Below are 9706 nucleotides of genomic sequence, written 5' to 3' on the forward strand. Positions count from 1 at the left end.
ACTTCACATTACGTTGCGTTGAAATGTTGCGAGCGTTTGGCCAGGCCTAAATCACGTTGTTTGGTTGCAAGCTCTGACAACAACAATCGCGAGCTGTTTAATCAGGCAACCCTAAAACCAGGAATCCGGAATCCGGAATCACAGTACAATACAGAGAGTAAAAACTATCGTAAACATTCATAAAAGCTAGCCTTAGGCCTAAGGTAAGGGAAACCGGACCGGTAACAAGAAATTCTGAGTGCAGAAAATGAAAAAAAAACCCTATTCCCCCTCCCACTCCAAATACGTAATAATAATAATAATAATAATAATAATAATAATAATAATAATAATAATAATAATAATAATAAAGGAGGCCTGTGTAAGTTTTGGTCGCTTTGAGCAGTAGCATGATTTCAGCTTAGCTCCAAGGATATGAATCTTCGAAGGAGAGAAATGATACTCGCACTTTTCTGGACAATTTAAGCAATTCTCTTTCGTCTATAGCCCGCACTTCATTCAAATACCTACATTTCTTTCGATACGAATCTTCCCGAGCGTCGTTATGAAGATCACGCTTGTCACAAAATGATTGCGTGATGCACCACAGCAAACCCAGACTCAGAACTTACAATCCCTCCGATTTTATAAGGATTTGTATAGGAAACATAAAACTACTGAGGAAATCGGCTAATCTTAGCTTAAAGCAAAGAAAATAAATAAAATAAACTTCATTTTGTTTTATATTTTGTCCTTTTATCTATTTGAAGGAATTTGAGCTGCTTTGATCAATCTGATGAAGTGCGAGCTGGGCGACCTGTGGGAGAACTGGTCCTAGATGGATGACGCTGTCAACGATACAGGCAATGATTTCTTCGGCGTTTACCTCCTTTACTGCCTAAAACCTCGATATAAAGGACGCACTTACATTGGATTTACCGTTGATCCGAATCGTCGCATTAAACAGCATAATGGCGGGGTGCAGAAAGGCGGTGCTTTCAGGACAAGTGGAAGAGGCCCATGGTAACTTGTTAGTCTATTCTCTTTCTCAGATTGGGAGTTGTCATAAACAGCTTGTAGCCGCATGAAGATACTTCTTGATAGTCACAGTTGAAATCTTTTAGGTTATATTTCAGTTAGAATCCACTTTTTGCAGCATCAAACTTGAAGATCTTTGTGAAGTTCTTAACAAGAACGCTAAACTCCACTTCAACTTCAACGATCCGAATGATCTTGAACGAATACTTTGCTGATCTTTTGAGGATCGTTGTACTTGCCTTTTTGTCCGGCATAATCGCAAGATCTTTCCAAAATCTTTAAACGGGCTTCTTCGAGGATCTTCAGTAGGTCTTTTACCAGGTCAAGCGACGAAGATCATCTGGTGTTTAAGTCAGAATGAACTCTAAATATATGGATGACACTCAGTTTAATCAAGGATTTTAACAGTTGTAGAAGTCTTTCACCAGGGTGTGTTCATGCAGGCCTAACTACGAAGGGTTGCACTTTCAAAGTAATAATTTACTGCTTTGTACTTGATAGCATCAATATTTCTCTTACTCAAGTTCTGGAGTAAATGTTAGACCATTAAGGCAAGTTACAGTTCACAAGGCAACCAGGTGTACAATCAGTCATAGTTTGTAGCTACAGTACTCCTGTTTAGAATTGAAAGCAAGTTAGCAACTTTACAGTTCAAGGATCCAATGTTTTGACATTTGGAAACCTGACGTTTCGAGCATTAGGCCTTTGTCAGCGTGACAAAGGGCTAATGAATGAAACGTCAGCTTTTCAAATCGTTCACGGTGGTAATTTGACCTTTATCAACACATTTGAGAAAACCATATTTTCTAGAAAGATGTAGTTTTACATGCTGCTACACTGTAGCCACAATCCTGATCAAAAGTTGTCGGGAAGGTTGCGCACGTCACTTCACTTCACACCTCATTCGATTATTCTAACTATTGGCTGAACTATTTGGGAAAGAGCATGCTCTTGTGGCCCCTCTCCCCCATATTCAATGTTGGAAGAAAAGTCACCATTTTGTTTAGTGCAAAATCCAACATTGATAAGGGGGGAGGGGGGCTATCTCAAAAGTGACACTACCTTCCCAACACTTTTGTCCAGGATTGTAGCATCCTCCTAGTGCAAGGAAGTGTATTAGCTACATATTAGTGAACTCTTAATTGTGTTGTGCAAAACAAAGATTCACAATTATAGTTCCCAGCCAAGTGATTAATCCATCCAGGATAGTAATTTTATTCATGCCCTTATTGAGTGTGCATTGTAGTTGTAGGTTTGCTTGTTGAGTTGTACTGTGTCAAAGCATGTTTCTGAGAGTAAAGTTCTGTTTTTTTGAAAACAAAGATTTGCTGTTAAAGCGTAATCTAATAATTTAATTATTATAATCATAATCTACGACCTTGTCTGATAACAGAGAAATCAAGCTCCAGAGTCAACTACAGCTTAATGCATGCAAAATGAATACAGAGGGTACAATCTACTTGCCCCCAGCAGTAATCAGTCAACATATTGTTTTGATTTTGTGATTTAGTTTGAATGGGCATGGCAGAATCCAGGGAAATCCAGACGTCTCCGGCATGTCGCCAGTAAAAAGACCAAAGAGATCGCTTTGAAATTTTGCTTTAGGGTCCTGGCTGAAATGCTTAATGTTGGGCCGTGGACTCGTCCTCCCCTCACAATAAGATGGCTAAAACAAGAGTACAAAATGGAGTTTGATGCTGATCGGCAACCTCCAAAACATATGCCAATAGCTTATGGGCCTCTGAATAAGAGAAAAGCCAAGAAAGGGAGTAAAGGGGACATGGAGGAGGCAAAAGATGTTACTGACTACAAATGTGTGGAATGTTTTAAAAAGATTAAGGTATGTTGTCTTAAACATCGCTGGTATTCTAATCAGTTATTAAAGTGCTACTGTGACCAAAAAATCAGTAATAATAGTTTTCTTTTTTTCCTTTGGATTTCAAAACTATGTTAATTAAACACTAAGTGACCTAAGTTTTAAGCCTTGATTTCGAAGACACCTGTTTAGTTTAACTAGAATTTTCCTTTTTAATGGCCGGTCATTACTAACTTTAAAATCTTGAGAGAGCTGGAGCTACAAGAAAATGATGTTAGATTCACTAGTTTAAGAATGCAATGTGTGTGTACACTGCTGAATTAATATGCAGCACAGGTTTTTCGGGCTCTTAGAGTTTTAAACTCACGTTTTGCATTTACACGCTGAAATCTTAAGCTGGTGAGTAAATGGTATCACTTTTCCCAAGATCCATCCCTCTGAGGTCCATTTTGTCAGTTTCGAATGTGAATAATGTTGGACGCAACCTTGTTCCCAGGGTCTCTTGGCTGATGAGGAGAGAGACCCTGGTTGGGGCTGGTCATGTGGCTCTCCTCGACAAACATTTTCCCACTGGGGTAGAGTCTTCGTTGTATTTTGACCGGCAACTGTGCAAAAGCACAATCGTTCACAAGGCATTTTTTCAATAAATAATCTTCTTTACAGTGTAAGTTTCAAAAAGATCAAAACAGCTGACGTTATATTCCCACGGGAGATTCTCACTAAAGTGGTCAAGCTAAATACAAGAGCTTTTGTGACCCATGCAACCTTCGATGTCGAGTGGCGATTGAAGTTCGCAAAAAAAGATTTCGTTACTAGCTAAAGCTGCTTCTACAGAACATACACTATCATAAAAAATACACCACACACTACATTTCCTTGATAAAAATTAATGTCTCTTTTATTTTACCGAGGCTAAAAATATACATCACACAATTTGTGTTATAAATTAAACGCTAAAGCCTGGTGTGCAGTTGCAAAAAATATAACAGTGACAATAAAACATGAAGCTGTGTGAGATCTAAATAAGTCAAAACTGTCTACTTGCTGTACAAGGTTGCGACTGAGGAATCGCTTTGTTTAACATTTGAAAGAAAAATGAAAATCAAGAACACAATAAAATACCTGCAAAGTTAGTTTGAGGTCGATACATGACAAAAACACATGACATGTACACCCACTGATCGATCGCACAGCATGTTTTTTTCCCACAGATAAACGTTTTGCTTGTTTTCTTTCACGATAAAACTTTCTTTTCTTTTAATGTGTCACAAACTATTAGTATCCTTCATTATCACTCAATTTGACTGCTCACTTGAGATTGTTCAAGTATTAAACTTTGAATCTGGACCTTTTCACTTTGGTAAACAAAAATTGGAATGATGCGAGTATATTTTATTTTGCGTCGGATCGATTAATTTTGACAACAACTTTTTGCCTTTCACGTCGAGTTCCATGTGTAGTATATCACTACTTTGCCATGAAACATTTTGTTGATGGTTGTCTGGCCCCAAGATCAAATGCGTTGTGATTCCCTTCCTCGCAATGATGACAAGGCCTATATATACTGCCATCCCTCCCCAAACGCACATTTTAAAGATCTCCCAGATTCTTGGAGACACCAGCCCCAGGACAGGGAAATCCAAGACGTTTGCACAAAGTAAACAGCCGTTGGATAAAAATCAAAGCCCAAGATTTTGGCTGTCACGTGTTAAGCAAACACACTTTCAAAACATGAAGAAAAAAAGGAAGTGATTTTTTGATCATAGTAGCACTTTAAATGGATGTACATGTAGCAACACTTTAAGTTAGTGACCATGACTATGTTGTTCAAGCACCCTAACCAGGTTAGCATTAACCCTGTCTCAAACAATTGTGCCCGTCATAGTTATGGTTCACTTAACTGCAATACTATGGTATCACATGGAACTCCAGTTAACATCTCTTAATGGGATGATGTAAAGTCACTGTAGCAGCAGGAAGGCCATCTAAGGGACGGACCATTAGAAAAGTGATCGGGGGGATGGGGAAAAAACCAAAAAAAAATTCATGCAAGGGAAAATGCCAAGAAAAAAAATTCACTCAAAGAAGAAGGTAAAGAAAAAAAATTCGTGCAGAAGGAAGGTCCAATTGTGACTTTTATTTACAGTGCATATCACAAAACTTTTGACAGGCGATTTGCGAAGTTCGTTGTAAATTTCATAAGTTCGTTTCGAACTTGAGAATTTCAATACGTAACTGTCAATCAAAGGGCAAACTTTGAAAGTGTTAAAAAGGGTTGACAGCCCTACACGACTTCCTTGTACGTGGTCTGGTTTCTTTTGCCTTTGTCATAATTTTTCTTTCTTGATCATTACATATTTGAATGGACGCCTCTTTTAGGCGGTTCGTTTAGTATTCATTTAGCAATGGTTTTTGTCCTATTAGGCTTTATATTTGAATCTCTATACCGCTGTGTGATACGTTTTCTTCCAAGAAAATAGTTGGTCTCGAAAGTAATGTTTTTAGTTTCTTGGTGTTGATTTTCTCAGCAGTAATGGGAATGTGACCTTATGGCGTCTCGCTTTTGCGCCAATTTAATTCTAGGCTCGACCGATATATTCATCGGCGGTAGAAGCGAGTGATCTTCTGGTTTTAAATGTTTGACCCGGGCCCGGGTTCATTGTGTTTTTGAACGCCTGTTACATTGTGCCCTGTATAAGTGAGGTAGCTGGCTTCTTATAGGCTTTGTATGCCTTTTTTTCTGCGTTTCTTAGCAGATTGTGATGCTCTTTGGAGGCGTTTTTTTTTTAATTCTTTCACTCGTTCTTCTGACTTCTTCAGGGAGTTTTGGTTTGTGGCCATGGTCAGTAGCTGTCCTCCTTGAACCTCTGGAGTTAATTCGTTCTGGTCGATGCTCTTTTGATATTTGATGTCGATGTCTTTAGGTCGCTTCTTTGTCGAGGCATTAAGATAACCCGACTCTAGATGGAAGTTCTCTGACATTATTTGGTCAGGCAAGACCGCGGTTTCGATCCTATCATGTGGATCTCATCAGTTGACGATAGCCCCTCAAGGTGAAGAGCTTTGTCTCTCTTTGTTTCTCATGTGTATATATCATTCTCACATTCGCTCAAAATAAAATTTGTAATAAGTAAATATTAGAATTTGGTATCTTTGTAAATATTCTATAAAATTATTTGTGCCCACAATAAAAATTAGAGGATGGGTCTTATCGCCTTGAATAATGATTCTACAATAAAATGAAAAAGAGCATTTACATGTAGTAGTAGTGATTGCAAGCTCGAATGAGGCCTAACACTACTGTGAAGTTTTTGTAACCCTAACCCTAACTTCACAAGGACAAATTCGGCTCGGCCCAAGCCTAATTTTAGGTAATCGCTAATTGTTGTCCTTCAGTAGCATTTGGAGTAACGATTGCAAGCTCGAATGAGGCCTAACACTACTGTGAAGTTTTTGTACCCAATTATTCCATCAGGGATCAACCCTAGTATTGGAACAAAAACTTCACTTCACTGGACAGAAGCACTGCATAGTCTTCTTTACCATAAATTGTTTAATGTACATTTTGTAGCCTCAGTGAACACTCTTGCATCAATTAATTGAATTGCTATTTGTACCCATTCCGTTTGTAACAGGGCAAGACAGCCACTAGATTCAATGCAAAACACTTTCTAAGAACAACTTGCAACATTATTCGTCAGTCTTCACATTACATGTTATGAACTAAACACGCTATTGTGGCATACTGCCTTTCAAAGTCACTTTCATTTCAGTCAGAAATAAAAGCAAACACAATTAAAACTTCATTAATACCAACAACACTCACGATCTTAAAATAACTGAGGAGAAAGTGCTGCCTTTGTAATTTCGTCTGCGAATGGTTAGAATTTCAAGTCTTCTCGGATAAGGACTATAAACCGTATGCCCCGTCTCACAAATATCTTCCATGTTCATAAGTTCCCTGTGGGACGTCTAAGAACCCACACACTATTCGAGAAGAGTAGGGGATGAAGTCCCCGGTGTTGTGGCGGTCCTGGTCCCTCCAGCAGACGTGGCCGGCTTGGCGGTGATGTCTCTAAAAAGGCTTGTGGTGTATTAGGCCACCTTAGCAGAAACAGTCATAAGTCAAAAAGGGACTTTGCCGAGTGCTGGAATATGTAGGACCATGTAGCTGGAATATGTAGATAGATGTAGAAGTTGGGTTTTTATTTGTCTATCAGAAATTGTCACAAGGTAGGTACAAAAGTTGGAACGAATCAGTAACGTTCGTGTTATGTTCAAGTAGATACTCGTTGATCCGTCAGCAGGACAGCCGATCAATGGTATTCAGCAAAGAAGACAATAAATGCTAACTCAGCTTACTTGTTTAATTCACGTCATGAAATAGCCCGCATTACAATCTCTACAGGATGGCTATCTCACTCACTTAACAAAGGCAATAAAACAAAAACCCACACAACTCTCTTATATAGGTTGCACTACGCTATTCTCTAGAACATCCAAGTGATTAATGTTCTATAAATATCACAAATTTTAAGACTTATTGTTATGAGGATCAGAATTATTTTTAGTTTATCTGTCATGCAATAAAATTATCTAAGAAGCTGTAGTATTCCAGAAATTTCTTTGATGTGACTCAGCAGTTTCCACAAATAGTACACCTTGTAATATACTATAAATAGAAAAATAACGTTCTAGATGCTTATAGAGTAAAAGTATAAAAGCAGGCTTGTAAATAATAGAAAAAACTCTTTGCCAGAGGGCTTACCCTCGTGGCCAGCCGTGATTGAACTTATGCTATGAATGTGATACTGAGACCAAGCTATAATCGACTGCGATAACTGTGGTAAAGAAAGAGAAGAAAGAGACGATTGCTAAAAAGGCTAGAAGATAAAGAGTTCAGAGTTTATTATGAAGTCCTTCGTGAGAGTTTGTGTACATAGAAAATCAAGTGAGTGGAAAGAATCCAGTAAATCAAGAAAGTCAAGAACTATTGTGTCTAGTCGGTGGAACTTGGAGTTCGAAGTTACTCAAGATCAATACCTGTATGACCATGAAAGACAGTAAGCCTGCTTCACGAACTGCTTAACTTAATCTTTAACCTAAGTGAGTCATTGTAAGAGTGTATAACTAATTAAATAATAGTAAAAAAGGGCAACTGCTCGTTCTCACACTTTTGCTGCGTGCCGTATATCGTACTCGGGAGTTATTTTCAATCATGCCTTGTTCGCGGACATCTCTTGGTTATTCCAGCAAGTAACAAAATAAATAACTACTGATTCCTGAACATTCTACCGCTAGTCAGCAATGTAAAAGGTTCTTTCAATGTCACCCAATCATCAATCATATCCTGTAACCAGAGTTGGTGTAACCTGGCCTTCATGGCGGTCGGATGTCCTTTTCTTATCTCCCCACTTTTGTTGAGTTTTGTCGGGCCTCAGTTTTTATTTGGACGAAAAATTGATTGGAACTGCATCTTTAAGACTTCAATATGTGATTCATCAGTCCTTTTTGCACCATAGGACGCATAAGGCCTGTGATTATGCTACCTTTAACTTCATAAGAGAAAATTATTTGCCGATATATCAACCTCAATCATTACCGAGACGGTTCCGCCTTTTTGCTTTTCAGGTTCTTTCAATGTCACCCAATCATCATATCGCTACAGGGTCAACTCGGATCGTTAAAAAAAGACAATTAGATGAAATTGATATTGAAATTGAGACTTTTAATCATTAAGGTTAAAATACCTCTCAAAATTGGGCCAAATCAAATGAGCCTTGCTTAGTACGTGTTTTATTAATTATAGGGTTAATAAAAATGTTGCCATTTTGCTTTGTAGTGCCAGTTCCTCTCGCAAGGAGATTCTTTCCCGCAATCATTGACAAGATGTCACGAGAATGTGGCGTTTTTTACCTTCCTTTTGTAAATCTTGAGATTGCACATTTATTGGTAGTCACGTTATACATAATCAATACTCAGAGAATAAGTTTTTCAATAATTATTTACAATATTCATAGATATAGTAGAAATTATATCTTTTTTATATTTTTATAATTTTACCAATATTTGGCATGAATTTTAGAGAGGTAGAAACCTACCCGAATTCCTTCTTATGAATGGTAGTTTCGTTTTTCTACTATCAAGGAAAATCGTATGTTTATACCCGTATTGAATTTGTATTATCTGCACCAGCATTAAGTATAGACTTTTTGTGGTTCCTTAACAGAATAATTGCAGTCATTTGAGTTAAGTTGCTTTAAAAGGAGATTTAAGCTTTCTTTCCAGCACAGACACCCTTCCAGTTCTAGGGTAACAAGAGCGAGAAACTATGTCCGAAAGGAACTGGCACTACAAAATAAAATGGCGACTTACGCCTCGTGTTTTTAAACTTAATAAAACTCGTACTTAGCAAGGCTCACTTGATTTGGCTCAAGTTTGAGAGGTATTTTAACTTTGAAATAAAAGGATTATTAATCAGCTGATAACTAACTTAAGAGGTATAGGATATAGTAAATCAAAAGATGTTGGTGTTCCCTTTTTCAGCTTCTGCAAGCCTACAACCAAATTAGCCTCTATCAGAAATACATTGTACCATAATACTCTGTTTGTCCCTCCAAAATTTTGCATGAGCATTGTTTCCAGTTTCTCTTGGGACCATTATACGTTCCCTTAGAAGATAAAAACAATGCTTATGTAAAATTTTGGAAGGACAAACAAAGAGTATTATCGTATTTTTGATATCGGCTAATTAAACAATCATCAGCTCCAACATTTTACTATCTGTAGAGAAAATATGCCTGAAAGGAAAGGATAGGAACTTTATTTAAGTGTCTAGTCTTCTAGTGATGGAGCACTAATTGGGGACACTGT

General features: G+C 37.8%; 1 pseudogene; it reads left to right on the top strand.

The window, feature by feature from the left end:
- LOC137984557 (structure-specific endonuclease subunit SLX1 homolog) overlaps window positions 1-9433 on the top strand; it is a 10624-nt pseudogene extending 1191 nt beyond the window's left edge.
- Window positions 9434-9706: the final 273 nt, after the last annotated feature.

Source organism: Montipora foliosa, chromosome 14 (genome assembly GCF_036669935.1).
Source record: "Montipora foliosa isolate CH-2021 chromosome 14, ASM3666993v2, whole genome shotgun sequence".
Classification (NCBI taxonomy): domain Eukaryota; kingdom Metazoa; phylum Cnidaria; class Anthozoa; order Scleractinia; family Acroporidae; genus Montipora; species Montipora foliosa.